The following is a 9,176-nucleotide window of genomic DNA, read 5'->3' on the forward strand; positions in this document are numbered from 1 at the left end:
TGGAAATAGAGAGAGAGAGAGAAGATGGAGGTGAAACTCTAAGGTCTTACCAGCAGCGGCGGTGACGGAGGAGGATCTGTGAGGTATGAGTGGGCGGTGAGGGGGGATCGGGAGTGAGGGACGATCGGTGGTGACGGAGGATCGGCGCCGCCGCCGTCGTGGTGTGTCAGAGAGAGAGAGAGAGAGAGAGAGAGAGAGCTAGAGCAAAGACGGCTCTGTCTGTGTTGTGTTTGTGTTGAGTGTGTGTGTGTGTTCAAACTAAACCCTAAACACACACACACATATGTTATATATAAGGAGGGGTAAAAGAGTAATTTCACGTTGGGGGGCAACCGGGCCGGGGATAGGGCCGGGTTCGGGGCTGAAACATGTATCCCCGTCCCCGACCCGAATATCATCATGGATTTAATTTTTAATACCATCCCCGGCCCGTCGAGGGTATTTTTCGGGGAATAACCGCTCAATTCGGGGTCGGGGGATCGGGTCCCCGTCAGCTCGGGTTCCGATTTCCATCTCTAAAGGTCATTCTTGGGTCCAAATTGAAGCCCCGGAAGTAAGCTTTCCAATGGTTATAGCCTCACATCAAGAGTCAAAGTGTGGAGAGAAAATGAAAAAAAGTGAAAACTACTCAATAACAACTATTCAAATTTGGAGTTTTTGAATCAATCTCGCCCAACCACTATGATAACACCTCAATCAAGGCTCAAATATCGACTAAGAAGGTTTTCAATCAAGAAAATCAAATATTCAAATTTAATTCCATTATAACAAGAAGTATAAAATGCTACAACTGTTATTATTTTGCCCTTTCTGGATGACTTCTTTTTCATTAACTTATGTATGCCTTTTTTTTAGCAGTTATTGATGGTTAATGTCGAACTGGCTCAACAACCATACCAGTCAGCAGGTAGTGATATTGTAGCATATGGACATAATTGAATCTATCCTCAATCTTTCTGTGCAAGACTCACCAGTGGAGGAGTTCACTTCTATTGACTTGAATTAGTCCAAGTTTGGAACTCCTGAGCATCATGATGATGTAGCCCTCATTCCTTATGCGAGGGTTGATGCATTCATAATTAGAGAGTGCTCTAATGTAGAATGCCCGATGTGGTTCCATATTGAGAGAGGAAGAAAAACGATCAAGAGGCAGCTTAAAGGAGTACAAGAGTGATGAATATTTGGAGTATGGGCTGTAAGTTCTCCAGTTTGCATATAACCTATATCCATCTTGCTCTTTTATTTTGAAATGTAACGAGGTTATCCTTCCATGTCATTATCTATTAAGAATGTATTTTTGAGAGGCACCAGGGTAATATAGTGCTAAGAATGTAGAAGTGGTAGCCATTTTTTCTGTCAATCTTGATAATATGGGATCAAGTCCTGTTGTTGTCTATGTCAAAAAAAAAAAAAAAAAATCTCATTTTTTCCATGAAAAAAAAATATAGGAAACTTGCTGTTGTGCCTATTTTTTCCATTTCAATTATTCTTAAATGTTTCAAAGTTGTGACCAATATCAACCCAATATCACTTATATTTTATAATATGACATGGATTCAAAAAACTTTAAGACTAGGTTTCACTGAAAATACTACCAAAAATTGAAATTAGTACCTAGACCAAAGTATAGTACTTAATACTAAACATTTGGTCTACCAGTGTAATTGTCTGGTATAGTTCACGAATAGATTCTGGTGGACTGGACATTGAGGTTTTCATCTATAAGTAAAGTATATGAAAACATTTCCTTCAATATATACAAGTTTTTTTCAATCATTTTTGTGTCATTCATTTCTTTTCCATTTCTTCTTTGTGAAGGTATTGGTGTTCTTTGGGTCCTGAAAATTATGGGAAATGATGAGGTATATTCCCAAGCCAAAGATGTCAACTCAACACCCAAAACCACGCTGCTAGACCTCAATCCATGAGGGGATGCACTTGCCATTTTGTAGCGAAGTGTTTTATGCCCATCCATCACTTTCACTTATTATTTATAATGATAGGCACCACATAAACAAGTTAGGTTTTGTATGTCATGGGCCACTTGACAGAGATGCAATTGGCCTTAGTGCTAAGAAAATTCTATACATATGTAATGAGATTCAGCTGCAAACTATGTCTATGATCTATCTTTGCATTCCTGAGGAAAATGTGTTGGAGAAGCACATTGGAAGGATAGAGCTGCTAATGTTCAAATGCAAAAATAAATAGCCTTGCTTCCCAGTACGTCCACTAACTTGGGATGATTATCAAACATTCTACCCATGAGTTAGATCTAGATGATCAAGCTACCATTTGAATGTGGGTTGAACGCAATAACAAATCTATATTATTTTATCAAGCCACTACGGAAACAAATCCTTTCATTTTGGGGATTCAAACTGAATGGTAGTTACAACAAATGGTCCATTTTGGTCATCGTAGTCTCATGGCAGCTGATTCAACTTTTGGAATTGTTAGCAAAATTTTGGTTTAAGCCTAATCGACAGACTTGAGTTAATTTTCACACAAATACAAAAGATCAGACTTGTAGTTGAGTTCTATGCCTTAAACAAATTATGGAATTTTTTGGAGGTAATTCAATAAAGAAGAAACAGAACAAAACAAATCAAAATATGTATTTATTGAAATAGATTGTCACTTGTTACTGGTTACAAGAATTTAAACGAGAACAAAGAATTGAAAAAATATAGCAATCAACAGAAGAAAAGAAATGGGGGTTGGAAAATCTATCACTTAATTTACTTCTAACAATTGCTAAATTAATCTACTCCTAAATTGATATCACTTTTTGTGAGTGTTTGTGGGTGCCTTTTTCCTTTTGTCCAACTCTCTTTTATACTTGCTCTGCCTAGCTTTCAATTCTGATCTTCCCTAATCCTTTATTTCTTTACATCTTTATCCCAACATTTTAGGGATTGCTTTACTTGATTTTCGAATTCTAATTTCCCCTTGATTTTCTGCAACCACTTTGTTTATCTTTGGGACTCTTACCCTTTAGCAAAAGAACTACGTCACATGCCTCCTTTTATACCATGTCAGCAACTCATGCCATGTCAACCACTCTGCCACGTTAACAACCTGTTAACGACAAGTTTTCAATATTTAGCACCAACAGGAATAAAGAGACTTAAGGTAATGAATTTAGTGATGCCATAATGCATAAGATTTACAAGAATTACCATATAGGATTCTTATGTCATGACCTGTCTGAATGGCAGTACCCCTTGTGCACCCTTCTTGTGTTTGATTCAAGACAACATGCACTCCCTATTGCATGGGTCATTATTCGTAACATTGCTAAGCCTGACATGTCAAAATGGATGAAAGCTTTACTAGATTGTGCCCATGCTATTGACCCTGGTTGGAAGATCAATGGGTTTTTAATTGATGACGCAACAGAAGAGATTAATCTCACAAGGCATGATGATCTTACTCAATATTTTCTATTTAAATTTATCTACAATGCCAATGCAGCTCATTCACATAGTGACTTTTCTTCCAGGGATACATTTTCCCGTCCTATTCTATTTTCCTTGTGGCGTGTTCAAAGATCATAGCTGCGAAATGTTGTCAAAAGGTGTAGTAACATTGAAGTTTAGCGAGAGATTTTTAAATGCCTAGGAAAAATAGAATATAGAATTTGGATGGAGTGGATTCTATGGTTGCTTTAGAACAATTAACCCAAGATTTTGTTGATCAAACTTCCTTTGTGCAATATTTCAAGGCTTTTTAGGTGCTAAGATTGGTTAGATAATCTCTTTGAATATGGGTTAGATGATCTCTCCGAGTTCTTTTTAAAAATTAATAATCTGACATTATTATTATTATTATTATTATTATTTTATTTTTGTATAGAAATGTGGCTTACAACAATGATAGAGCCCTTTCTCTTGCAAGCTAGGAGGCATCTGGTGCCATAGAAGCATATCACATGAAGCTAAAAGTCAAACTCTACGACGATTTACATATTGGTGCACTACAGAGAGTAGATTGGTTAATGCACAAGCTAATAACTGAGTTGCACTCAAGCTATTGGCTTGATCGATTGCAGATGAAAGTGATTCCTTTTAAAATGTTAAGGAGGAATATATTGCTTCTAACTCGTGGCACCGAGCACTGCAAATTCCTGATTCTTCTATTATCTTAAATGATAAGAACCACCTATTTGCCAAGGTCGTGAGCCAAAAAGACAGTAGCTCGACACATCTAGTATGGAATCTCGGATCAGAATTTGTTTTTTGTGATTGTTCCTGGTCAGTGCAAGGAAACCTCTGCAAGCATATGTTATGAAGGTTAATATGATCAGTGAAAATTATCAAGGCTATCAAGTTTCAATGTAAAATTAGTCATTTAAGGAGATACTAATGAATCTATCGAAAAAATCGATTGATGATTCGGTTGCACTAGATCTGTCGACGGCCTGGACGCCCCAAATGCTTGACCAAAATTCAGTGTTGAAGTGAACAGTAAGTGTTGTAAATAATCTTTCGCTGAAATGAGTTGCGAAGAAAGGTAGAACATTTGTTGGCAATCCTCTTTTTAGTCTGGCTTTGACACCCAGCTCAAAAAGCAATGGTGTTGCACATAAAAGGAATCGGAAGCGGAAAAGATTGTCACGGTTGAGATGACTATTTGAGTTGGTAAAAATAGGACTGCTTCTTGGACAGATCAAACTTTTTATGTTGAGTATCATTTTGATTTTGTTATCGGATATCTTGGTAGTCATTAATTGCCACCACTACAACAAAATGGTTCTTTAATGACAAAATCACTTCGTCTCCAATAGTGAAATTTTTGTCACCAAATTGATCTGTGACGAAATAATTTCGTCATCGCGTTCGTCGTCTATTAGTCCTCGCTAAAAGTACTTAGTGATGAAATTTTATTTTGTCGCCTATTATTGATATTTGGTGACGAAACATTTCATCGCTAAATGTTAACTATTTTGTCACTATAACGTCCATTTTGTCACTAGAATCAAATAAAATTTTATTCTATTTGTTTTGGATGATGAAATATTTCATCATTAAAAATAGTGATAGATTTTTAATGACGAAAATATTCGTCACTAAACGATGCCAAAAAAAAAAGACCCTTCAGTGGCGAAATTTTTTGTTAAGAAATATTTCAATTTAGTGATGAAATACTGAACATGTGTAACGAAATTATTTGTTGGGATTAGAAAATTTTAGCAACAGTTTTTTTTCGTTGCCAATAATAAATAGATTTAAAAAATTATGTCAATGGGGGCATATTTGCAATTTCATATATTTTTTTCAATAAGCAATCTGTAACGACCCAGACATGTATTTAATGAAATAATCATCTAATTACATTGTTACGTGCTAATTGATTATGTGCTTAAGGAGAAATTGCATGTGAATTAGACGGATTTGAATTTATATCTGTTGATTGTAGAAAAACTTGTTGAAATTCCAACTTGAAACTGAAATTGAAGACTGTAGAGGCACCAAAAACCAAAATCGATTAAATATTTGTGATCAACATGATTTTTAGAGCCTAATATGAAGTTTTGTAAAATTTTAATTCAGAATGAAGTTATTTTTGAGAGTTTTGAGCTTTGATTTGTATGGATTAGGAATTAGATTTTGAAAAACTTGAATTCCAAGTGTAAACATATTTTTCGAACTGGATTTTACCCAGACCGCACATGCAGCCTGAGGCCCCTCACATGTGGCCAGACCTCCTCTATTCCAAGTTGTGTTCTATTATAATTGCATGTGCAGGCGCATGTGCGGTGAAGCTTCCGCACGTGCGGCCAGTGATCCCGCACGTGCAATTTTCAGATTAGATTTTCAGTTTTGTTTTCTCTTCGTTTTTCTAAGGTTTGGGCCTCTATTTGCATGGTTTTCAAGTGTATTTCAAAGTCATGTGCATATCAAGAACACAAAAGAAATTAAAGAATGAATAAAAACGACCAAGTGCACAAATAACGAATAAACCGGCTAATTGAATTGAATGTGCTTTGAGATGTTGTGCTATGAATGTTTGTGTTTGTAGGTCAAGACTCAAAGACCAAGCAACCGGTTCCAAAAACCCACTGTGAGTAATATTCTTGTAAAGATATGTTCATATGAATTATATCTGAAATGTTATTGGATAAGTTCTGTTTTTGGAATGATATTTGTTTTTGTGAACGAATGTCCCATTTTCAAATCTATTATGGCATCCAAAGAAAGTCCCAAGTCACGGGGGACGACATGTTAATGTAGGTCCATGACATATAAGTGATTACGAGATCTCATTAGCCACGTGATAACGTGGTGATGCGTTTAATTGGTATCAGAAACTGATTACTGTAGTCGGAAGACGATATGTTCTATTCTATTGGATGTACCATTATTATGTTTAGATATGAGAATAATTGTGATATGATTTGTTTTACGGATTTGATGTTTTTGGAATTCGTTCACTAACCCCTTTACTTTAATATTATTCACTGGTCTTTAGCTCACTGTGTGTGTATATATATATATATATGTATAGGTGGGCGACATGAAGATCAAGCCTAGATGAACATCGTTAGTCGAGCCACCGCTTGAAGCTTTTTGAGATTTTGGTGCCTCCGAGTTGAGGCTAGGTCCAGAGGACCGTTGTCTAGTTTTGATTATGGTATTGGGATTTTGTTATATGTATATATGTACATAAATGATGTTTTTTGTACAAGGTATTATGCATGTAATACAGGGTAGGTAAATTAACATTATGTGCATGTGTTATTTCATATAGAATCACAGCTCATTAGACCACTTGTTATATATATTTTTATATTAGGCTTCCACTAGCCCTAATTATTTTGATTTGTACAGGAAGGCCTTTAGTAATCTCGGATTGCTGGCCGATTATGATGCTAAACCTATAGAGGCGGGTTTGGATTGTAACAGAATTGTATCAGAGCATGAGTTAATTTACCTACACACGTGTCCAGTTGAGCCATAGGAAGTCTAGCAAAGAGTTAGGAACATTTGCATTTGTGCTACAAGTATATGAGTTAAAAATGTGAATTTATGACCTTGATGTGAACAAGAGAATGAAAGTTCTTATTACGAATGTGCTATTCTGGTTCTCTTATTAAGCATGAAGTGTATGAAAAGACATGCATAAGCATGATTACTGTGTCAGCATGAATATGAAAGTATGTGACTATGTGATATGAACACAAGTAAAGAAGTTATTGATAATTTGACTTTGATATTGACTATGTGACTTATGTGAATATGAGATTTATCAGTATTATTCTCCTTTATTTATTATTACCCACGTGTATACAAACCGATAGAGAACACAAGACATACAGATGGGACTGAATCTTCAGATGCAAGAATAGATCGGTTAGAAAGAATGGTGGAAGTTTAAACTGAACTAATGAGACAATAACAACAACAGAGAACAATTTCCACATCTTCCTTCACCACCAGTACAAGTTGAGCCCAACAACAATGATGACATCATAGCTCTAACATAGAAGTTCAACAAAATGAAGCCACTAGAATTTTGGGGGGGTATTGACCCACTAAAAGTTGAGGCTTGAGTACTTGAAACCGAAAAGATCTTTGAAGTATTTCTGTGTACTGAAGCATATAAAGTTTTGTTAGCAACATTTACCTTGAAGAAAGAAGCAAGAAGATGGTGGATGCTCATCCGGGACGGGAATGGAGACTTGACATGGGATCAATTCAAAGAAATTTTCTATGAAAAATACTCTCCGCAATGCATTCGAGATAGAAAGGTATCTGAATTTGAACAACTTAAGTAGGGCGAAATGACAGCAAAATCAACTGAATTAGCTCGTTACGCACCTCACATGGTTGACACCGATTACAAGAAGGCGAGAAAATTTGATAGTGGACTTAATGTTGAAGTACTTGATCGGGTCAATGTTTTGAACTTGTCAAAGTATGTGGAGGTGTTTGATAGAGCTTTGATGTCCGAGGAAAACATAGTGGCTTTAAAGATATCCAAGTTAATATCATTAACAGAGCAGGAGAGTAAGAAACAAAAGAAACAGAAAGTTGAAATGACCAGTGATTTAATGACATCTGTGAATGAACAATCAAATTCGAGAACTTTTGACAATATAAGTCGAAAAAGTAAAGGGAGCAAAGATATACCTACATGTAGGGAGTGTGGGAAACAACATTGGGGCATTTGTTGCCGCCTATCTGGAGCTTGTTTTAGATGTGTAAAGAAATGACACTTAGCTAAATCTTGTCCACAAGCTCACCCAAGCAATGAGAGACCTGTTACCAGTAGGATTGGACAACAATGACACCAAGAACAACTGCAACATTTATTCCTGAGAAGAGCAGCTTAAGGCAAGGGAGGGTTAACACCCTAGTGTCAGAGAACACCCAGAATATTGAGACCACAGACGCAGGTATTATCCTACTTATGTGCAAAATGATTATGTGGCAAATAGTATAAGAATTGTACACCCCTTGATTTGATATGACTTGTTAACATGATGTCTGAATTTGTTGAATTATTGGAATTATGCACCTATGCCTTATATTTTGATTTCGAATGGGTTATATTTGACTTGCTTATTTTGAACATAAATCCTTAAAGGGGTACGAATACACAACGAAACATGACATGGTTAAATTGTAGTTAATAAATGCTCCTAAGACTTACAAACTAGTGTATAGTATATGAGATGTTGAAATGCCATGAATTTGACAAATCACTCGTGCTATGGAAATTGTTTGGACTTGTGAATTTTGAGAATTTGCTAGGTTGGTCTTTTATACTATACCGAGACAATTTAATATGAACTATTATGCTAGGCAATTTTGAACTATGCTGACTGTAGACTCGACTTTCTTCGCACGCTCTCCTTTCAGAGAGTGCCCGAATTGGTCTTACTACAATTCGGACTCCTGTCACGGTTATGAATCTAATCTCACAAAGTGAAATGTGAGACTGATAAACACCAAAGAGTCTAAATCCGGCAAATCGTTTTGGAAAATCGATTTTGAATCAAAAAACATCAAATATGGACTGCTTTGCCAGATTACAGAGTCACCACCTAAATATTTTATTTTTGGAAAATTTAGGAAACCCTGACTCGTGCCAAAGGCCACGTGTCCGTCATCACCAAAGTTGCCTCGGCTCGGCAACTTGGGTACAAGAGGGGAAGGTCCTGAAATGAG

At 36.3% G+C, this 9,176-nt stretch overlaps 1 pseudogene; it reads left to right on the top strand.

Moving 5' to 3' along the window:
• Positions 1-925: 925 nt before the first annotated feature.
• LOC114302966 (uncharacterized) lies at positions 926-4,631 on the top strand (annotated as a pseudogene).
• The last annotated feature ends 4,545 nt before the right edge of the window (positions 4,632-9,176 follow it).

The sequence above is a fragment of the Camellia sinensis genome, chromosome 1, assembly GCF_055761805.1.
Source record: "Camellia sinensis isolate YWXY chromosome 1, ASM5576180v1, whole genome shotgun sequence".
Classification (NCBI taxonomy): Eukaryota; Viridiplantae; Streptophyta; class Magnoliopsida; order Ericales; family Theaceae; genus Camellia; species Camellia sinensis.